The sequence below is a fragment of the Protopterus annectens genome, chromosome 17.part0 (assembly GCF_019279795.1).
Source record: "Protopterus annectens isolate FY-2018-M chromosome 17.part0, PAN1.0, whole genome shotgun sequence".
Lineage (NCBI taxonomy): Eukaryota > Metazoa > Chordata > Ceratodontiformes > Protopteridae > Protopterus > Protopterus annectens.
The window spans coordinates 195,139,684-195,164,882 of NC_056751.1; positions in this window are offsets into that span (position 1 = coordinate 195,139,684).

Sequence of the window (25,199 nt, forward strand, 5' to 3'; positions counted from 1 at the left end):
GTTCAGCTGGGCCTGTCTGAGTTTGCTGCCCTTCCCCCCTGACAAAATCATGGTTGAATGGAGCCTCTGCAGCCATTGCAATGAACCATTACTTGGCTATTTCACTCCATTTATCATAAACACTAATGTGCATACTGCTTTACTTCTATGATGAGTTGGACTTCATTTGAAAGTTTTATTTTGCATTTTACAGCACAAACACTAAGTCATCTGCTAAACAAAGCAATGCAGTCTCACAATGAAAACTTAGCATTAAAACTTCTCTGCCCTTGAAACTCACATTCATTGAAACAGCATTGAAACCCACATTCAAAGAAAATACATTTTGCTAGTGGCAGATAAAGATTAATTTTGGGCTATTTTCAAATCATAGGCCCCTTGCATATGAAACATACATGTGCTCTTTGATACACCTTCCTCATTGTACTAAATTATATTCCTTGTACAATACAGTACAGTTGTTAGAGGGCATTTAAATTTGTTTTGAACATTTTTCCAGTAAACAATGAAATAAAACGCATGCACCCATAATGGCAAAACTGCCCAGTTAAGAACATTTATCATAAAAGTCTACTCAGACTTCCACAGTCCACCATTATTAGTAAATATGCACAATACTACAGTCCACCATTATCAGTAAATATGCACAATTCTACAGTCCGCCATTATCAGTAAATATGCACAGTCCATTATCAGTAAATATGCACAATCTCTGAAGAAGTAAAAGTCATCTAAATAATTCCACATTAAAGAAATCTGTAACTAATGAAGAGGTTGCTGCTAGCAAACACCTTTATATTTCATGGTTTCATCAAAAAATAAAGTGTCTATTGCCCCTCAGGAATAAACTGCCTATATTACATTAAAAAAAAATGATAAGCTAGTAATATTGCAAGAGGAAATGGATGGCAAATTGATAACAGACTCATAGTTAGTATCTTCACCAAGGAGAACATTCTCAGTACGGCAGCATCCACCCCTTGTGGGAGTAGAACCCACAGCCTTCAGCATCAAAAGCAAGTATACAACCTGTTGTGCTATTAACAAGGCAAACAAGCTTCACTTAAGCAACACTAAACTTCTGTTCCCCTGCAGCTCTCAGCTCCTTGTAAAATCTACTCAATACTCAACTGCATCTCAACTTCGCAGCACAAGAAAACTGGAAAAAGCCAAAATGTATTGGGGGGGGGTCAAAAGCCCAAAAACCAGGGACACATTAAACATTGCTTGTATAATCTTGGAAAGTTGCTAGAATAAAATGCTGTGTTACCACCATACATTTTACTGCCAAGGTCCCTGTGCAAAACAGTCAGAGCAACATACCACTACACCAAATCAGCTGCTTTGTGAAAGAGAAATGCTGTGTTACCACCATACATTTTACTGCCAAGGTCCCTGTGCAAAACAGTCAGAGCAACATACCACTACGTCAAATCAGCTGCTTTGTAAAAGAGAGGAAGATTGAAACTTAAATGGCTATCATTTAGTGAATTCAGTTCTCACCATAGCTGTCAACCTCTTAGTACAAAACACCTGGACAAACCCAGTAATGAGGGAATACAGCCCTCAAACATATTCAGTGAATTCAGTTCTTGCCATAGCTGTCAACCATAGCACAAAAAACCTGAATGAAGCCAATAATGGGGGAATACAGTCCCAAAATAGGGACAAATTTCAAATATTCATCTTATAAACTTAGAAAATTGCTAGAATAAAAGGTTGTGTTACGGTTGTGTTACTATGTATTTTCTGAAGAACATGAGGTCTGAAATTCAAATGCCTGTCAATTTTACTGCTGACAGAACAAAAACAATTTTCAGCAGAGACCCAGGGAGAAATACTGCAGACACGTCTTTGTAAAATGACAGGGCACCAGAGCAAATCCACACAAACACAGGGAGGAGATGCAGACTCCACACAGAAGGCACCCCAGCCAAGAATCAAACCAGAAAACCTATAGCTGTGAGGGAACAATACTACCACTGCACCATCAAATATGCAAGGAATTAAACATTCAGAAACCTGAAGTCTGAAATTCAAATGCCTGTCAATTTTATTTAACATTTGTTAATCAGGACAGTCTGACTTGGAACAAAAAAAAATTTTTAGTAGAGGCCCAGGAAGAAATAATGCAGACATGTCTTTGTAACATGGGAGGACACAAAAGCAAACCCACACAAACACAGGAACAAGATACAGACCCCACAAAGAAGGCAACCCAGCCAAGAATCAAACCTGAGAACCTGCAGCTGTGAGGCAACAATGCTACCACTGCACCATCAAATATCAAACATTGCAACATTTACAAACCACAGATATTATGAGGAACAGATCAGATCAAATATGAGGCAAAAATCTGCAATTTTTTTTTTACAAATGGTGGTGGGTAGGGAATTCAGGTCTTTAACACCTGCATGCAAGGTACAGGGTTCAAGCCTGAGGTATTCCCTAACACACACACACACACACACACACACACACCTGTAGTAGCAAACCACAAAACTAAATATACTGCCCTGGGTGCCAAACCGTCATTATGAGAGTCCAATCAAGACAAAATGAAGTGTAGAAGAATAAAAATATTTCAATGCATTGGCTGCATGACAGCTTAATATCTAAATGGAAACAAAAAAGGTTGTGAGGCATGAAAAAATAAATTACTTTTTTTTAAATACATTAATGGAATGCCAGTCAAAATCAAGTATAAGAAAAATAAGCAGCACTCAACTCAAACCACTTCTTGCACTGCAGTTCTAATTATAATTTAAATTCAGCTTTATTAAAGTAACAAATAACATGCTGAAAGTAGAAATCTCTGATGCCCCCACTTGTAAAAATGTTCCTTATCCAAAAAAGACCTGCTGCCTGACATCTACTTGTTTCATGGGGAAAACATGATCAAAGTAAAAAATGAAAAGCAAACAAGAAATAAGCGCAAGATACATTGCTTAAAAGGATTACTGTACAGGTTATGGACCACGCAATTGGCATTCGGTTTACGGGTAAAGCCTGCAGAGATGACTGGAAGTCTCCAAGTGTAATGAGACTCTTAAAATAATGTAATTCTGTCCTTTATTACAAATACTGGCATATGCATTTCAGTACCCAAGGCTTATACATTATCTAGTTAAGTATTCTCTACATGGCAACAGAAAGGCTTTAAATGTTGGCAATTCTTTAACAGTATGCTTATTAAAGCTTACTTGCATCTTGCAATCTCAGCCAAGCTTACCTGATGGTCATTAAAGTATTGCTACTTAAACACAGAGCAACAGGCACTTTGAGTGATAAGCATAAATCAACAGTACAAAAAATATGACCAGACCATTCTGTAAAAATCAAGGACAGATGAAAAGCCACTCTAGTACTTATGTCTACCTTGGATGGGTGGGATTCTCTGCACATTTACACTGCACAACTACTCCTTGCCTTGCTTCGACACATCCAGCGTCACTACATGGGGGAGTGGGGTGCAACAAGTATGTCACAGTTTGAAATGTCTCTGGCTGACTTGTGATGGCCCTGACACATCTGTCATACCTCTCAACCTCAGAGCAAGAAATCTGGACAAAGCCATACAAAGAAATGGGACAAAGGCCCAAAAATAAGGACAATTTTTAAAATATTGCTCTTATAAACTTAGAAAGCTAATAGAGGTCTTGCATTAGTATGACTTTTCTGAATGGTATGAAATCTGAAACTCAAATGTCTGTCATTATTTTCTAACTTCAGTCTTTAATTATTTGTCACTAATTTGAAACACAATTTTATGAAAAATGGACCAAAATGTGATGTAAAAATATAAAATAGCAACACAATACAGCTGGGAACCTGTCAAAGAAGGGACACTTTAATATTAGTACTGCTAACTTGAGCAGCTGACAAAATAAAATAATCTACATGCATTTCTGAAATAAAAGTAATCTGATTATTACAGTTATTTCTTAATTATAAACTCTCCATGTTTTCTTCCAAAATTGCTATTTTGTGGAGGGATCATTAGGGGAAGAGCAACATTTTGAGCCAAAATCAGGGACAGTTGAGAGGTTTGGCTATGCCTAATTCTATAAAGCAATTTATTTGCATGTACCTCTCAACCTGTTAATGCAATAAATCTGGACAAGGCCAAATATATTGGGGGAACATATAAACAGTACTAAAAATTGCTCTTGTATAAACTGGGACCGTTGATAGAACAGGTCTTACTTTAGTTTCAGACTTCATAACCTTTAGAAAAATGCATGCTACTGTGTCATTATTTAGTGACTTAATTCCTAAATGATTGCAGAAAACCACAAATTTTATGAGGAACAAACCAAAAATAAGAAGCAAAAAATATATTCATTCTTTGAAAATCTGGACAGTTGGGAGGTATAGTTCAGCTGGGGCTGCCTACGTTTGCCGCCCTTCCCCCTCACAAAGCCATGGTCGAATGGAGCCTCCCCCTGCAGCCATTCCAATGATCCATTACTTTGCTATTTCACTCCATTTACCATAAACACTAATGTGCATACTGATTTACTTCTATGATGATTTGAACTTCATTTGAAAGTTTTATTTTGCATTTTTCAGCACAAACACTAAGACATCTGCTAAACAAACTTGGCATTAAAACTTATCTGCTCTTGAAACTCACATTCATTGAAACAACATTAAAACCCACATTCAAAGAAAATACATTTTACCCGTGGCGGATAAAAATTAATTCTGGGCTGTTTTCAAATCATAGGCCCCTTGCATATGAAACATACATGTGCTCTTTGATACACCTTCCTATTGCTTTGAACATTTTTCCAGTAAACAATGAAACAAAACTGCCCAATACAGAACATTTCTATCATAAAAGTCTACTCAAACTTCTTCAGTCCACTATTATCAGTAAATATGCACAATTTTACAGTCCACCATTATCAGTAAATATGCACAATCTCTGAAGTAGTAAAAAAGTAATCTAAATAATTCCACATTAAATAAATCTGTAATGAAGAGGTTGCTGCTAGCAATCACCTTTATATTTCATGGTTTCATCGAAAAGTAAAGTGTCTGATGCCCCTGAGGAATAAATTGCTTAAATTACATTAAAAATAAGCTAGTAATATTGCAATAATCTTAACTTTCAGTACGGCAGCATTCACCCCTTATGGGAGTAGTACCAACAACCTTCTGCATCAAAAGCAAGTACACAACCTGTTGTGCTATTAGCAATATGAGCTAACCTAGCATAATCAGCACTAAACGTCTCTTCCCCTGCAGCGCTCAGCTCCTTATAAAATCTACTCAATACTCAACTGCATCTCAAATTCGCAGCACAAGAAGTCTGGAAAAATCCAAATTTATTGGGGTGGGTCAAAAGGGCAAAAACCAGGGACACATTAAACATTGCTTGTATAATCTTGGAAAGCTGCTAGAATAAAATGCTGTGTTACCACCATACATTTTACTGCCAAGGTCCCCGTGCAAAAGAGTCAGAACAACATACCACTATGCCAAATCACCTGCTTTGTGAAAGAAAAATGCTGTGTTACCACCGTACATTTTACTGCCAAGGTCCCTGTGCAAAACAGTCAAGAGCAACATACCACTATGCCAGATCGGCTGCTTTGTGAAAGACAGGAAGACTGAAACTTAAATGGCTATCATTTAATAAATTCAGTTCTCACCATAGCTGTCAACCTCTTAGCACAAAACACCTGGACAAACCCAGTAATGAGGGAATACAGCCCTCAAACATATTCAGTGAATTTAGTTCTTGCCATAGCTGTCAACCTTAGCACAAAAAACCTGGACAAAGCCAATAACAGGGTATTACAGTCCCAAAAATAAGGACAAATTTCAAATAGTCATCTTATAAACTTAAAAAATTGCTATAATAAAAGGTTGTGTTACTATATATTTATTGCAAGAATAAAAAGTTGTTTTACTATGTATTTTCGGAAGAATATGAAGTCTGAAATTCAAATGCCTGTCAATTTTACTTCTGACGGAAAAAAACTATTTTCAGCAGAGGCCCAGGGAGAAATACTGTAGACGCATGTCTTTGTAAAATGGCAGGACACCAAAGCAAATGCACACAAACACAGGGATAAGATGCAGACTCCACACAGAAGGCACCCCAGCCAAGAATCAAACCAGAACACCTATAGCTGTTAGGCAACAATACTGCCACTGCACCATCAAATATGTAAGGAAGTAAACATTCAGAAACCTGAAGTCTGAAATTCAAATGCCTGTCAATTTTATTTAACATTTGTTAATCAGGACAGTCTGACTTGGAACAAAAAAAAAACAATTTTCAGCAGAGGCCCAGGAAGAAATAATGCAGACATGTCTTTGTAACATGGGAGGACACAAAAGCAAACCCACACAAACAGAGGGAGAAGATACAAACCCCCACCCCCACAAAGAAGGCACCCCAGCCAAGAATCAAACCCAAGAACCTGCAGCTGTGAGGCAACAATACTACCACTGCACCATCAAATATCAAGCATTGCAATATTTACAAACCACAGATATTATGAGGAATAGATCAGATCAAATATGAGGCAAAAATCTGCAATTTTTTTACAAATGGTGGTGGGTAGGGAATTCAGGTCTAACACCTGCATACAAGGTACAGGGTTCAAGCCTGAGGTATTCCCTATCACACCACCATGAGTCTAACCACCAGTATATTGCACCTGGGGCATTTTCACACACACACACACACACACCTGTCCATCCATAGACCCACAGTAAACCACCACAGCACATCCGATCCCTATCCAAAACCCGCGCAAATCTGACCCTACCCGTCATGAGATCTTCCCCCGACGAGACTGCAGCAAACTCGAATCCAGACCCTGCCCGTCGCGAGATCCTAAATTCCTGACTGCCGATGTTGCACCCTGACACGTTTCCCCAGCGAGTTCCCAGGACAGTCTATGCAGTTTAAAACTGCATAGACTTCTGGGAGCTCTGTTGTCCATGTTTCCCAGTCAGGACTGCTGCTGAGACATCTGCGCATGCGCGAAATTAAACATTTTTTTTTTCTATTTATTTATTTTTTATTTTTTATTTTAAAGTTGAGGGGGCTGCAGTCCGGCAGTCCAATAGCACGGGCCGCCCCTGCTCATAAAGAACTTCTAATATGCATATCTTGTCTATATACAAAAGCAAAAAAATAGAAGTCTTTCTTTAACAAAACGTTGGATACTATTCAATTTAATAATTTATCATTCCAAAGCTTTTAATTTAAGCAAACATTTGATGGAACAAACATCGTTAATTCCAGGGTGAACATAGGCATTGGTCTTTAGCTGCCATAACAGTTCTTGCTCTTCTAATTTTAAATGCCATGGGCCACCTCTAGGATTTGAACTTGAAGTTAGCCTTAGAGGATTTCACTAATGAATTTATTTGCTTGTTCAGACAAGGGAGAGATTGCTTCCAACTTGGCACCTGCTACATCTTGGTCCTGGTCAGAAATTATCTCCTTTTATTATAGAGTTTGTTTATTGCTGCTGTCCACCAGACAGATTTACTCTTCATTGAGGAAATGATTTGGTTCTGTCAGGTATTGCTGAGTTCATGCAGCTATGTAGGCGCTCATATAATTTTTTTGGTGTAGGCTTGGCGATTAGTGCTAGTTCTAACTGAAGGGACTGTGGCTGTGAAGCTGCTTATACCTGGTCTCTGGTGGTTGCAGTTAACTTTGGAAAAGTTTTTTTTTGTTTGACCCTGGCATGGAGGGGGTTAGGGGAAATGGTGACTTCAAAAATGATTACTTTATGGTCAGATCTTACCCAAGGAGGATGACACTGTAGGGGTGTTACAGTGGCTACTCATGTTTGTTAGTACCAGGCCCAAGATGTTTTCACCTCTCATGGGGTGTCGACCAGCTGATCCAATGCATTGTCATTGATGAAGTTGAGAAATCTCAGGGTGTTCGTGTTTGGGCTAGAATAGGTCTTCCACTCTATGGTTGGGTAGTTAAAGTTGCCCGGATCAAGGTAGAGGATTGAATCTTGATGGATTCAAGTAAGTCCAGATAGGTGGAGTGGGTGTCCTGAGTTATGGATGGGGGTCTGTAGCTAGGTATGATTTGAATAGGTGTTTTGTCAACAGTTAACTGCATCTGGAGTGTCTTCTGTGCGTCGTACTGTTTGACCAGCCTGTAGGTGTGTGTCTTTGATGAATATTGAAATTCCACCTCCTTTGGTTTTGTAGCCTTATGTTTGGTGTCTGAAAGCATGGTAACACGAGTAACTTGGTAAGGCTGGGGTGCTCTCTACAGCTTTGAACCAGGTTTCAGTGACTGCACAAATGTCAGCATCTTCCAGGACAAGGAATGCTTGCAAATAGTGCAGCTTCATGTTAAGACTCCTAGAGATTAGCAGCATTACCTTTAAATTTAATTTAGAAGAAATTTTCACTAGGTAATTTTGTCCTCATGACTTTGCCTAAAAAAGGCACTATCGGTGAGGCAAGAGCCTTTGCCAGAATCTTGAAGCCCAGGGGAGACAGATGAAGGCCAACTCTAGCAAAACATCATGGTCTGTCAATCATGTCTTTCCAGGCTGTCAGGTATTGGATCCCCTTGCAGTGACACCAGAAACTAAGCCAGTTGCTAAATTTAATCATTTATTATTTGCATTGAGGCATCATTCTAGGTGGTGGTAGGATGCTGCTTAGGGCTAGGGACATACCTGCCTGGGACACATATTCAGCGAGCTCAATCATGTCTCTCTTCATATAGCCCAGAGAGGTACATCTCAGGTCATTCGCACCAGCATGGACAAAGACAGAGTCATAAGTGTACTTGTCATTGAGAGACTTGAGTGCATGAGTGATATGGCAGATTTTAGCACCTGACAAGCAACCTACCGTGACTTTCTCCTTGTCTAGCCTGGTGAGGGGCACATCTCTGTGTCTTACATTAGAGTCTCCTATGACTAGTATGTTGGAACTGTGACTGAGCTTTAGATGCTGTGAGACACAGGCATGTGTACTGTGTGTGGTGTTTTGTGCTGTGGGTTGTGATATGCATGTGTGTTTTTGCCTTGGAGGTCTCTTTTGTTTAGATATGTTTTTGGTGAGAACCTCCACATATGTGGGAGTCTGGTGTTAGAGTGGTGTTTGTGGTGTTTGAGCAGACAACCTTCTCAGTGTCAGATGTACTGGCTTGTGATTGAGACAGCAAGGATTCTCTGGTCTTAATGTAATTGCATCTCTCACATATTGTGCTCTTAGGTGGTAGCAGTAGAGGGTTGTCTATATACATGAGGCAGTTGCTGCACTGTCTCAGGATGCCCATATCAACCAGACTAGCAGGAGAATCCATATAGGGAATTGTCCGTCCATGCTTGTTAGTATCTGTGGAAGTGAGGTCAGGGATAGTAGAGTGGGTACTATCTGAGGAGAGTACCTATAGGTGTGAGTAGGGTTGGATAAAAATCAATATAATAGCTGCAAGGGAGGGCCTCACTTACTCAGAAGTGCTGGTAAGGGAAAAAATGCAGCTGAGATACCTCGCAAAAGGTTAAAACAGGTCAGCAGTGGTGTGCGACACACAAACAAGTGCAATCCCATGCAAACAAGGGGTTTAAGTACCACAAAAATGAAAGTAAAATAGAAACACTGGAACTGACTAATCAACCCTTGTCCCTGAGCTCTTAGCTAAACACCCTATGCCAGACCAGCTCGAACCAGTTCCCCTACTCCCACTAAGTGCAGGTAGGCCCCAGCCAACACAAGATGGAGTAGCAGGAAACAACAGGAATCACACAAACAAATCTGAATACAGAAAAACCAGTAACCAGACTATGCTAAATATATTTAAACTCTGTTTAGGTTGGTTTAACACAGGAGAACAGATACACACTTAAATATAACAGCAGATCAGTCCACACTTAATTAAACAGTTTAACAGTAAAATAGTGAAAAAAAATCAGTACAGATGTAATGCAACGTAATAAAGCAGCATATTTAATCAAATACAAGTGCAGTGTAAGTCAGAATAAATTGAAAAATGGCACTTGATTTTGTAGATTCTCTCAGCAGCTTTGAAATCAGCACAGGGTAGATGTAAAATGCTCACCACCTTTGGTTTTCATGTGATGCCTTAGTTAGTGAACTATTTACATGTGGCATTACTGAACAGTAGTATTTTGTGCTGCTGGCCAAACTTAGGTACAGATAAAAAATATTTCTGAATAATTCCTTTTACATGCTTTTTGTATAATGCAAATTTCTACGTGGAGTCATTAAATTCATTCATTTACTCCAACCAGACTATTTCATTTATAGGATACGTTCCTCCTTTGGGGGCTCCCAGCGGTTTTTACTATATAAAATAAATTAATTATCATGTAAGAAAGTTAAATGCTACAGCAATAATGCCCCAGAGGAGATATATCAAGATTCTTGACAGCTATCCAGGTCTGATTCACATTTAAGTCCTCTGAAATACTAGCATTCATACACCTCAATTTTGAATTTATAACTCAGTCTGTCTGTGTTCCCTCTAAATCAGCCTTCCATTTTTTTCTGTATGTTATAAAACTTTCAATAAAGTAGGACAAGATAAATAGCCAAGCCACTTCTTGATATCAAACATCCTTGGTCCTCAGTCTTCCTTTACTCCTTGCCACCTGCAGATCCATAGAGCAGCCACCATTTATGAGTGACTGCCTGCTTTTAACAAAGCTTATCTGGCCTCTTTCTTTCACTCTTAGTGGCACAGTGCTAACACTGTCAGCATCACTTTAACATTCACATTTATAAGAAATTTCAATTTATAACTTCCTGCATTTGTGCCTTACCCAGGCCTTGGCAACAGTACTAGCATCTCCTTTCATGTTGAAGACAGAAGCTTTTTGTATCACACTAATATTTAAAACATACCTAAGACATTATTCTACAGTCCAATGAATATTTTTTTGTTCAGACACTGCCTATCACACATAAATTGATGGCTGCAGTTTATTTAGCATTTTTTAATGCCAGGGATCAGAATAAGGATGACCAATAGTGTGGATGTTTTCAAGAATGTCACAGGAATAAGAATGTAGAGTGGAAGTACCATAGACTCTGCAGCTAGTCTGTGGTCTCTTTGGCTGAGTTTAAAAAAAAAAAAGGCAGCACTTGATACAGGTATCCTTTGCATTACTGAGTAATGAGTAATGGAGCAAAGCAAATCCCCCAAAGGAAGACTCTAGATGCATTATTTGTAGGAAGCTCAAGGCTGTTAAGGTCAAACTATTATATGCATCTATCTATATGCATCAGCAATGTTGTGGATGTTTCAAGGTCAGCAATCAGAAGTAAATAGGGCCACTGGATGCAATGATGTTTTGCATGTTGCAAAGACACAGTCAGAAGACAACAATGTTTCTCAAGGGGCAGGAATCTGAGGAATAAGAAGTTCACCATCAGAAGAGATATATTGTATGTTTGCAGGGAAAAAAATAGATGAAAAAAGAACAAGATAATAATTAATGTTTCATATTTTGAAGAGTCAAGCAGTCAGAAGAAATTTATAACATATGGCAAGAATAATGCGTCAGCAGTAGGCAATCATGCAACGTGAAGGAAATACCAGCAGCTTCCGGGATATTGGTATCTGGCAGCCTCATAAGACGGTACTACAGACCGCAATCATGTTTCCACACATCCGAGCTATGCGTCAGCAGGAAAAAAAGGTAGGGCAGAGTTCACATTATTATATATATATATATATATATATATATATATATATATATATATATATATATATATATATATATATATATATATATTTCTCAATCTCTTAGAGACAGAATCAGTGACAAAGTCAACAATAATGGGAAGGGGGAACTAATGCAGATTTAAAAAAATGCTCTTATAGATGGAAAAAATTTGCCACAATAACACATTTTACATTAGCGTGCATTTTTTGAAGGATATTAAGTCTGAAACCCAAATGTGTGTCATTATTTAGTGATGACAATTCTCAACGACTTTCTAGAAAAGTACAAACTTTATGAGAAACAGGCCAAATATGTGAGGTTAAAATCTGAACAGACTCTAAATTCTGGATAGTTGAGAGGTATGCCTGTATGTTTTGTGAACAGGGGTAAGGATGAAATAAGTTGTTCCAAGTATTACTCAGGTAGTGGTTGATGCACAGTTTGAAAAGTATCTGAGATGACCTGCAATTTTGAATGTTTATAATGATGAAGGGAAAATTATGAGAAATTTTTCAAGCTGGAAGCATAGAGTTAAACAGAGGAAGGTGCATCTGTATGGATTCTATACTGCTTGCACAGGCAGACATCAAAGGCAGAAAAAGCCGATAGCTATAGAGACAGTTTGCATGCACCATTGCCAGAAGCCAGGAGCAGGTAGATGTAGACATCTGCTGTGATATTTAGTAAATTCTAAAAGTAGGGATCAGATGGATGGTCTACACATCTTTAGAGACCCCATTTTTTAGACAGTGGTCTAGATCCAGGGAAGGGGTATAACAAGGAGAAAAAGAAAAGGGATAGCTTGCATTCAAATTATTGCTGCTCCTTGATCAACTCGGAGATGTTGTGTTTTTTCCACCACATGTGGTAGTCATAGGTATGTGTAGAGCTAACAGCAGCCTTTGCTATGCAGTGCTTGTAAAGAGTCATCACTAAAGTCTTTTGTGCCCTGAAAATAAACAGTGAAGTTAAAATCACATGCATACTCTAGGAATCATCCTTTTTCTTTCATTTTTTTTTGTACAGCCACCATCCTTTGTTGGTTGCATTAATATCCCCCTTTGAAGATAAACCTCTGGTGCACAAACAATCAGTAAAGGCCGAGGTTTGTTTTATACCACTTTATATCATGGAGCTTGGCTCCTAAATGCATTGCTTTTAAATTCTCTGTGTTGGATGCAATTAAACATGACCACAACACATGGAATGTCAAGATTTAAGTAAAAATGAGCCAATGGAATTATACTTTAGTATTTGTTTCAATATTATAAATACTGTTAAAATTGCTTTCAGTAAATTCCAGCTTTTAAATATTAGGCATTTACTAATTTATCAGACTTATGTTCCGTTTCACAGTCTGTTTCTGAGATTCAGGGATTGCCTTGCAAATTCTGTAGACAAACAATGTCATAAGATTTTGCACATTGATACTGAAAAGACAGGCCCTTTAGCAATGGGCCTTACTGATAACCCTAATAGAGTTGAATTTACCAAGAATAATGCAAGCCTTGTTTAAACTCTGACTATTTCGTAGGTTTCTATTAATTCATACAAATAGTTCCCAGACTCTGTCTATCCAAAGATCTGTGAGAAGTTGCAACTATATTCGTTTCATTAGAACTTGTTGTGTGAACTGTTAAAATGCTATATGTAAGCGAAATACAGTGATTCTTATTCATTATCTGTAGAATTTAGAGTGACTTACTTCTATTCATTTGGAATTTTGAGATGGAAGCCTTTCTTTTCTCCATTCAGAAAGTGGGTACATACAAAAGCTATCCAGATTGCATTATGGTTACTCCATCAAGGATGAGCCTGTTCTCAATTTGCATTCAGTTTGTATCCCACATTCCAACACTTTTGGACATTGGTGAGGCATCTCCAAGGAAACTTGTTTTTGGATGGCATATCACCCTTCTAATAGCATTACAGAACATTGTTCCCTGGGTGACACCTATAGCAAACTGATGCTACAATATTGTCTTGTGTTCTGGAACAGTCAAGTTTTGCTGCACAGAACAAAAAAATAAAAAGAAAAATGAAAGAAAGAAAATCTCACAATATGCTGTAGCAGTGTCACTTAACGTTTTATATCTCACAGGAAAATAGAAGATTCAGACATATGCAGCAATATTTTAAAGCCAGCAGAGCTGCAGATTATATTTTAGCTGATCGTGTTACAAGAAGTAAGAGTGTACAACAACATGCAGAGTAACCATTTCTACCTGGAACCACAATTGTAGAATAGTAAGAGCAACACATAATAACTTAGAAAAAGATAATTGTTATAGTTGGATGACTTACAATACAATAGTTATGGCAGTACATGTGCACATTCATGCATTCCTGTAATGCATACAGACACCTACTAGAGTGATATGGCGGCAATGGCAGTGGTTGCAGGTTGTGTGTGTATGTGTGTGTGTGTTTGTGTATAATTGTGTGTGTCTTTGGGTGTATTTTTTACGTATGATTTTGTGTGTGTGTGTGTGTGTGTGTGTGTGTGTGTGTGTGTGTGTGTGTGTGTGTGTGTGTGTGTGTGTGTGTGTGTGTGTATGTGTGTGTGCATGAATGTATCTAATGGGATCTTTGTTGCTGGAAACTATTAGAAATTGCTTTGATTATTCCTGCCATCTTGCATGAGAAAATAACAATGCGAAACAGGTTATTGTGAAATTGATCAGCAGGTAGGCTAAATGAGATAGCCTTAATGTTTCAGGGAGTAATTATGAGAGAATACAAAATGCAAGCTCCCAAAACACCCATTGTATATTAAGTAGCTAAGAGCAATACACAATTCAAGCTTCCCAAAACTCACATTGTATATTAAGTAACTAAGAGAGAATACACAATGCAAGCTCCTCAAAACACACATTGCATATTAAGTAACTATGAGAGAATATAATTGTGGGTGAAAAAAGTCAAAGATGACCAAAAACAAATAATATTAACTAAACTGTGTGGAGACAACCACGAAGTGTTCTTTAATTATGTTACAAATCTTGGAAACAATGCCTACCACTGTTCAGAGCTAATACTATCACATACTTGGACTCAGAGGACCTGCACTGACCAACAATTCAGCTCTGTATTCACAAACCCCCTTTCCCCTAGTATTCTCAGATCAAATACCTGCATCTACACCACCACAGATCTCCCAAGAACAAGTTTTCAAGGTACTATCCAACAGGGGTCAGATAAAATACTAGGCTGCCTACTGGTTAGTGTGAAATATGATTTGTCAAATCCCTAACAAAGTCTATTCAGTATTAGCCTCAAAACAGCCTTTGTGACAGATGAATGGAGGACAACAATGATCATTCCCTTGCACAAAAGTGGAGCTTCAATGGACCCAGGTAATTACACACCCATAAGCCTGACCAGTTGCATCTGTATGGCTATGGTAAGTATCATTATGGAACTAATAAAAAGGGAGACTGATAACCTAAGACTGTCAGCACAACCCAGTTTGTATTCATAAAGGGCATGTATTGCTTACTTAACGTGGTGAATTTCTTGGAAAAAGTCACTAAGGCAAGGAATGAGGGCAACTCAGTGCACACTGCATATCTGGACCTTGCAAAGGCATTTGATACCATCCCACACTCAGCCATTATAGATAAACCCCTCACTAAATTTCAGTCCCCTTTGTAACTCACAGGATTGCAAACTGACTCACAAATAGAACCCAGGAAGTAAGGGTGGGTGGTTCTACCTCCTCCAAAAGACCTGTGAATAGTAGAGTGCCCAAGCGTTCAATTAGTACACATCACATATGTAGACTTCACAAAAGCATTCAATACTTTCCCTTTAATAAACTTCACCTAATGCACCCCCATTTAAACATCTATTCTTTCTGACAGATCATATAAAATCTCCCTAACTATACCATTCTGTCTACTATGGAGTATATTATAGCAGAACTTATTTATGCAGACCTAGGCCTCAATCATTTTGGCTTTGTACAGGGCAGATCTTGTTTCCTGAACTCAGAATATGTCTTTGAAGAGTTAACAGAGGTTGTGGACCATCATCACTCCATTCAAGCTGATTATTTTAACCCACCCAAGACCTTTGACACTATCTTCCTTGCTGCAGATATTTTTGAAAAAATAGACAATCTGAATGTAAATACTTACATTTTCAATGGATCTAAGTTGAACTATCCAACAGATCCCAAGTTGTGAAATTTTCTTTATCTTCTCTGAACATGAAAATGGTCAGTAAATTTGTATTGAGTTTGGGAAAATAGCATTACTAACACCTGACTGTTGTATCTGTCCCCTCAGAGTCCGTCTACTGCTGGTGATACACAACAGAGTTTAGAGCGTTATAGGATGATGAGGAGTCTGGTCCATATAAATGTAGATTTGACTGCTTTGCTGCCTGCAGAGATAATGACAGCATGGTTGTGCAGGATAATGCTACTGAATGACTGACATACTCTTTGCATGGAAAACAGATACAAGGGCACTGATAAGCTATCCTGTCAGGGTTGAGTGGTATTCCCATGCAACCTCTGTTCTGTCAATTTTGGATACTTATAATGTAGGACTTGTGTATATGAGCAGCCTAGTTGATAACAGTCCACATTATAATTGCTCATCTTCAGGATATGAATATGTTACAGGAAATGCACAGTCTGCAGCTTTCCAGATGGCAACAAACATCATGCGGTCTCACCACAGTGGGTTCAGCATCATAGGTATACTGCTGCAGCTGGTGTGTGTGTTACTGTAAGTGATGCCCTCGCTCAGCATGCAGAACTATTGTGGGCAAGCAAATATATATCCTGGATTACCAGAGTGCTACAGAGATTTCACATAACTACTGTTTGCAGCCACAACAGTAGGATGCAAATAGGCATTGCATGATACTGTTGTTGTCCAGCAAATGCAATAGTCCAGCACGATTTTTCTAGACTGTGTTAAGACATGCATATATTAAATGGTGGCATCCTAGCGCTAGTGCAGCTAAAGTCAGCCATGCTCCAACAACAGAAATCTTTGTTTCAAAACCCACAGGAGGAGGATAGTAGTGGTACAATGTAGGATAATTTACTGGCTTCTATATCAGTCAGCCTGCACTAGTCATCCCCCCATACCTCTCAACTGTCCAAGTTTTCACAGAATGTAACGAGTTTTGATTTGTATTTTGGTTTGTTCCTCATAAAATTTGTGCATTTCTGGCAAATTGCTGCGGATTGAAGTCATGAATACGTTTCAGACTTTATATCCTTCAGAAAACACATGCAAACACAAATCCTGTTGCTCTAGCAAATTACTAAGTTATCAGAGCAATATTTAAAATCCATCCCTATTTTTGGGACTTTGATTCCACCCCCCATTATTTTAGGCTCTGTCCAGATTTCTTGAACTAAGATGTTGAGAGGTATGTCTTCACCACCCGAGTGGGATTTCTGGATAGGCTGTCACCTACACTGTGTGGAGTTGCTGCTGATGTTACTCTCACCAGGTCAAGTAATTAACACCTTGCAAATCAAAATCCCAGAGAGATACATCAATGACTGAGAGGCATGGAAGGGTTCAATTACTAGAACAGCACAACTCATCTCTGAATGTCATGCAAAGCATGTCATCTGTCAGCCATTGTAGTGGGATACGAGTGTCTGTCCTCCTGTGGTATATATTTCTGACTTGTCTACAGTTTGTTTTGCCAATTGTATGCCAGTTGATGAAATAACTATTCTGATGGCTTTGTATTAATGTATGCTGCAAATGTTAAATGGATGCATGCATTATACATTTTTATTGAAAAAGATGAATGTATACCTACTAACCAAATATCTTCAAGATCACTGCATCACACATCTGCTGTGCCTCATTGTATTATTGTTGTCTAGGAGATGCTTTTGGTGGCAGTAATTGTAGGACATCATTTTCTTGGGAAAGGCCATCACATGGTGAATGAGGTGTGGGGTAGGGTGGCTGAGGGTATCCAGTATACAACAAGCTGTTAATATTCAGCAGACTTTTGTGAAGGAATACTTCAAAGTGCGATAAGAGTAAATAAAGCATCACAACTTCATTTGGTGGTCTGCAAATATGCATTCTATGGTATTACAGACCTTATGGTGTGCCAGTTACATGCCCTTTATCATAGTAGCTGTGTTCAATGGATAGATGTCAAAAGCAATGGTCTGAGAGATTATCCAGCATGCTTCCATCAGGATTACCTGCACATTTACTTAATATGTTGGCCTGTATTTTCACATACCCTGAAATAATTTAGAGGTCTATATAGAAATCAGTTTAGATTTGCAGATGCAAAATTAGTAGAATGGTTCTGGATTGTAATATATATGACATCCACTGTGCCTAGTATATTTGTATGGTGGCAAACTGTTTTGAATCCACAAATGACTGGTGGCCATTCAACTTACTTTGGTGGTGACCAAATTAAACATCTCTCCATAGGGCAGTAAACAGTAGAGGAACTGCTCTATTATATAGCTAGATGACAGATGCAATGCCCTAGCAGTATGCCTGGATGGTCTCCATAAACTTTCTGTGGTTATCTTTAAATGCTTAGGGTTTTGCATTTCTTAACAGGAATGGACATCATTCCTAAGTAAGGGCATAATTCAAGTTCATGAACTCAGTTTTGCTCAATTCTTTGAACGTTGATACACGTGCTGTTCTCAGAACTCACAATATACCAATAATTGCCTCTTTTTGCAGTTCATAATTGGTTACTTTTATTGGTAGTATATTTAGATATGTTTGAAGATTATTTCTATTAACCCACTTGCTCCTACTACAACTGGAAGTATGTGTGCATCCTTATACCACATTGTTCTAGCTTCTGCTTACAAATCATAATATTTTAAAAAATTCTGTCTTTCAGTTTCTAAGACTCTATAGTCATTTGGTGTAGAAATTTCAATAATCAAAGATATTTCTGTCTTTTTCTCTTTATCTACAATACCCATTCTGTTTCCTTTTACTTTCTTAGCTGCTGGTATGGGGTGATCCCCTGTAATCACTGTTTCATCATTTTCAGCAATAATTTGTGTTTCATGTTTCTGATGTTTCTCAGCTGGCTCTGTGGTGTAATGTTTGTGTAACAACCTTGCCAAATATTTATCTTTTTCTGTATACAAACCTTCAGCCATGAGTGTATTACATCTTACAACAACTTGTGTAACTGTTTCTAGTTCTATATCACAAAACCTATATTTGTCTTTTGTGGTCAGTATAGGCACTGCTATTAATTATTCATTTCTACAAGGGTCTCAGATGGCCCCTACCTTCATATACTGGCATTCTGCATTAAATCTTTTATGTAGCCAATTGATTCATAAAATAGCTCAGCTGCATAAATCATCACCACCAGCCACATTAGTTAACTCACTCAAAAGTCCGCTGTCACTGATTACTCTCAAAGGGAGAGACTGTATTAAGGTAAATGCTGGGGAGTTTATCATATATATATATATATATATATATATATATATATATATATATATATATATGCGTGTGTGTTTGTATGAATGACTGGTTGCATGGTAGCAGGGAGGGCTAGTTAGGAGATGTAGGGTGTGTGTGTCTGTGTGTGTGTGTGTGTGTGTGTGTGTGTGTGTGTGTGTGTGTGTGTGTGTGTGTGTGTGTTTGTGTGTAAGCATGCATGAGCATGTGTCTGTGCATGACTGTGTAGGAGTGAATAGCTGAGAAAGTCCATGAGTGCAATCAGATGGCAGTGTTAGATGTATAGTGAGTGTAATTGTGCGTGTGCATGTGTGTGTGGGGGGGGGCACACATGCAAGTGTGTGTGTGTGTGTGTGTGTGTGTGTGTGTGTGTGTGTGTGTGTGTGTGTATGGAGGGTTATGTGCTTCTGGCTGCCATACTTAAACTTCACTTGACTTATGAGCAAATCATTCAGTACTGGAAGGACACATTAGAAAACAAGGACTACTAAAGTTGACCCAAAGGCACTTTAAAAGTTAATAGAACAACAACAAGTAAGATATATGGGGTGACCACTAGATACCTGTGCCACTCCTGAAAAATATTCTAATCCACTTACAAAGTACATAGGATGCAGATTTTGCTGCAAGAAACATAGTAGATATACTACAAGTATATAAAACTCTAATATCTACCATTATTGGCTGACTATAATGGTTTCTGACTTACAAGGGCTGTGCTCAAGAACTCTGACCTTACATCACAATGCATTTTCTAAAGAATAAAAAATAAATAAAACTCTGTCTGCTAAAATTGACTGGGTGTAATCACTTGGATGTACTGGGGACAGTGACAAAGTAGAAGGTAACTGTACAGATTTTCTGTACACTCAGGGACAGTTAAGAGGTATGGTACTGTGTCCATGGTTTTGTGTGTGTGTGTGTGTGTGTGTTTGGATGTGAGTATGTGTGGGGATGGCTGAATGAGGCAGATGTGTGATAATGAGATGTATCAGTCACTAGTAATGACTACTTTAATGGCAGAAGAAAAGGGCTTGTTAGAGCATGCTGTCATCAACAAACAATTCATACTCATGCAAATTATCTGAAAACGAAGTATTTCCTCATTGCAGCTAAAGTCTTTCCAAATTGCTGGTTTCCAAAATCTCTCTAAAAGGCCCTCTTTTGCCACAGTCTTACTTCTTGTAGCCATGCCTGTTTCTAAATTCTTATTGCAGTTCTCAAATAATTTAACCAAAGCAGAACTATTAAATCACTTAATTTTAATCTTTCTTTAACTAACCAATAGAAATGTATTAATTTTCCAAGACAGATGCATTTCGATTACAACCAATATTGGTGTTTAAGTGAGAAATACCTGTGGATTTTTTATACTTCTAATGTTGGCGTAGACATATTTATTGTCAATAATATTATGCTGGTATTCATCCTCTCTGCCTACACTAATTGGCCAATTTGCATTGGGCAATTAATGCAACAGAGAGAATCACTGATTCAGAGAAATAATAAAATTATACAGAGAATCACCACATCAGAAGCTCATTGGCATGTCTCTGAACTAAATATTGCACTATATGCCCTAATTATGCTGCTAGTATTCTCCAAACCAACCTATGCAGGGTAGTATAGGCACCCCTTGCACACACTCACACACACACACACACACACACACACACACACACACACACACACACACACACACATGCATATTTCTCAGAAAGGTCTTTATTTTAGAACTGAAATGAACACTAGATAAAGTAATTATTGGTCTGTTATAAAGACAAAACAAGGTATGAGTCAATATAGGAGACTATTTAGAGAAGAAATTCTCAGGAGGATGTGTCAACTTGAAAAGCATCATGTCTTCTGAGATAATAATCTGATGAATATACAGATAAAGTAGACAAGATAGGAGGAACCGAGATTCATGCATTATCTTAAAAGTTAAACAAACTTAGTAGGATAATAGATCATTCAGTAATCTGTGACCATTTGTCCTTTTGTATTGAGGAACAGTGATGTACATCAAAAGGACAAATGAATAAACATCAGTATTCTGTTTTTGGTTTGTGTAGAGTGCTAATATTTTGTTTATAGTTACTAGTTATAACAGGTAACGTATATTTAAGTTGTGGAATGAAGGCATTTAATCATAGTTTTTTTCCTGCTTCACTAGTTAGGAGGCTGGAAAAGTAAAAAGTCCTAAGTTGATTTAACATGTGTGTTGACTTGAGCCAATATTTAGTAATGAAAGTGTAATGTTTTAACAATAATCATACCCATGTTTTTTCACATATAGAACCTGTCTGTGGGAATACGCTTTTTTTTTTACTTTTTATTTAGTCCCCCTTGCCATTTCTTCATTTTCTTTTCAGTAAATATCCTTTTAGAACCTCCAAATCATCTTCTTACAGCTGATGCATATGATGTCATTCTACTACTACTCTTAACTCTCCTGACCCTCACTCACCTGTCATCTCAGGCTTGCCTTCCACCATGCTGGACTTGCTTCCTCTGCTAATTATCAAGACTCTGAAAACATCACATTTGAAGCTCCCATCTTGCTAGGAATTCTCCCCCTTGGCAAATCTGATCTCATCATGTCCTCCTTATGTGGTTCCATTACCTCACTCCAGCAAACTGCACTCTTGTCATGTGGCTGACCTTTAGACTGAATCATCATCATTGCGGTATCTTGTAATCTACCTTCAAACATTTTATAATCTGCTTTTTTTGTCTTGTAATACTTATTCCATTTCTATCAAAAGGATGATCAAGCAGGTCTCTCCCTATATCAAGTAGAACACATTTAGTCATTCTCCCACTCAGTGAAAACAGTATGACAATGTTCAATGAAAATAATAGAGAATGCTACTGGCACCTCTGCCAAATTTTTTCTAGTTTGAATGCAACATAAGGTCTTCCCTGAAAATAGACCACGTATCTAATAGGACTAAGGTCAGCAAAGCATAAATATCTATAGGACCCTAATGATTGTTATTTTAGTGTTGTAGAAATCTGTAGATAAGAAAAGATGTAAAAAAATGTCATGCATGGTGCCCTGGCCAAATTTCCAATAGTCAGTATCAATACTGCTAAAGTTCTCTCCTAAAAATCGATAATAATCCTCACGGGGCTAACCTTTTCTAAACATCATAATCCATAACTATATGTATAACCCAAGTAGTGGTTGTCATAGTGCTATGTAACTCTGATCACAACCAACTAGTAATTTCAATGAAATTGAGGTGAAGTGAACCATGACAGTGGAATTATGACATCCGTACCAAGTCGTATACAATCCAAAACTGTGATTTAATTTTGTTCACCCGTATTAGCTGTATATCTGTAATTCTTACGACTTTTCTCACATATATGCTTACATTGCCCTTGGTAGAATGGCTAGCATTTTTTTTCTCCCCTTGCATTGTGACCTGCTGATACTGGGATGAAGGTTTTGATTTTTAAGCTTACCCAAATGTTATTACTATTTATTTTGTCTCCTGTAAGCAAACTATTTTTCAATTCTCCTTATTCAACTTTGGAAAAATGCTTCATTCTAATTGGTTTGCAATATCGTCTAACATTTTGAAAATGGAATATCAGTAAATCACTGATTTTTAGGCATAATGCATTCTTGTTGAGCTTTCCCACCCAGTTTCTCTATTACACTTTATGAAAATAATATAAAATAAGCACTATTGTTTAGGTGAAAAACATACCCCCAGATTCACTATTCTTCCATGTAAAACTAGCGTAGTCCTGCATGGAAGTAGCCATTTAGGAGCAGCATGGCAGCGTGCCATGCATATTAATGAAGGCAAGCTACCTGAGCTTCTAAACAGACATGGAGCATGTACGAGTGCAGGGGGCGTGTCTGAGAGCAGAGCTCTCAGAATATACATGCCCCTGCAATCAAGAACAGCAGTTTAGCAATAAGAATGAGCGAGACCGCTCATATGTGTTTGCATACCCCCAGCAACATCCCCCCAAGTTTATAAGAGCAATAGTTAAATATAAAATATAAACAAGTTATTTTTTTTATCAAACAGATAATATTTAACCGTAGGTGCATGGGTTTGCCCATTGCGTAGCTACATATACTGCAGCTTAAATGTCACAAGAGGATAAATATCAAGATACATGCAAATGAAGCAGTATTGCAATAGTGTAGTGGGCAGAGCATTGACCTTACAAGCAGTCATTCCCAGTTCGAGTCTCACTCCAGTACTTTCCATTTTCCATGTCAAATCACTTTATGAACAATATTTTTTGTTGCATAACCTACTAAATAACATATTTGTGAACTGAAGTATTGCATTAAATGCAGATGTGAGGTGTCATTGTCATAATGTTGTAAAATCTATAGATAAACACAAGTGCCCCATACAGTATATGTACACATGAATCAGGGATACAAATCGAATGTACAATGTGTAATGAATGATAAATCCATAGACTGTCCAAATCCACCACCTTCCCAAGAATCATTTTACATTTCTGTCTAAATTAGTGCAGATGTAAGCGGGAGTAAGCACTATTAAGCAGTAGTAAGTGGGAGTAAGCATATTTAAGCAGTAGTAAGCAAGTTTAAGCCTGTTTGCACAGGGGTAAGAAATGCGCATACAGGTTAAGCAATATTGAAGCTAACTCTCTGTAAGCATATTTAACTGGATGTTAGCATTGCTTACCATCATGCAAACCTGCATACAATTGCTTAAAAGTGCCTTAACCACTCTGTACACAGCTGCTGTTCTGGCCAGAAATGAAATAAACAGCCCTTGCAAGACTTGAACCCAGGACCCTGTACACTATATTCACAGCAGTTAACCACTAAGCCATCACAGCAGTACATAAGATTTAGGTATCACCAAGCAGATCCTCACTATTGGAAAATCAAACTTAACATGTGAAAGGAATCTATATATAGTTTTATGTTGTATAACCTACTACATAACATAAATATGTGAACTGGAGTACTGCATTAAGTCCAGATGTGCGGTGTTATTATAATAAAGTGTTGAAATCCCCTAATAAACACAAGGACCCCATACAGTGTACATACACATGAATCATGGATATCAAACACATATATAACATGTAATGAATAATAAATCAATGCCAAACAGCAAATAGTATGCAAATTAAAAATTAAGCAATGCTAAGCATTGCACAGTCCAGCTTATTAAGTTTAAGCAATGTCTAGGCCAGCTAAATCAGTTTGCCCATTGGTATACCCCTTTAAGCAATTCCAACCTTAGGTAAGCAGGTTTGCCCAAAGCTTAGCATTTTCAAAACTGACCAATCATGGCAGAGTGTGGGAAATTGGCCCTATTTAAACCCAACAGGTGGGAATACATCTCATAACTGGTTGTAGCTTCCTCCTGTAGGCACTATGGCTGGTATAGGAAAGGGAGTGTACTTTTGGGTGCAGTGCTGGGACATCCAGGAGTCCAAAGTCATAGCAGAACACCTTGTTAAAGACCATGACCAGAGACTGCTGCAGGGCCAGTACCAGGGTTCCCAATATAAAGCAAAAGCCTGGGACTGTCTTGCCCATGACCTCACCAGTGCCACTGGCATACCTCGAACTGGTGAGCAGGTCAGGCATCACTATGCTGACCTGAAGTGGAGAAAGATGGATCTCTTGGATCAGTGGATCCAAGAAGCTAGGAGGACGGGGAATGTCCCAGCCATGTGTATCAGTCCACTACCTGTTTAATAATTGCCAGCTCATGTATATTATGGATAGGTATGGCTAAATATTCCTCTTGTGTCTTTGACAGTGGCAGATGAGCGGGCTACGAACCAGGAAGCCCTTGCCTTTAGATAGCAGTGATTGTGTCGAGAGGTTAGTAATACTCTTGCATGTACTGTCATAGGAAATAAATCTAAAAGTAGTAGTAAGTTAACTGCCTGTATAAAACCTGTATTGTTTAAGGCAAGCACTGCATACACCAGCGAATATGGCAGGAAGAGTCTCATATAGGTTGTATGTAAATAAAAGGATAACAGCCTGACGATAAATGTCTAACTCCTGGACTGC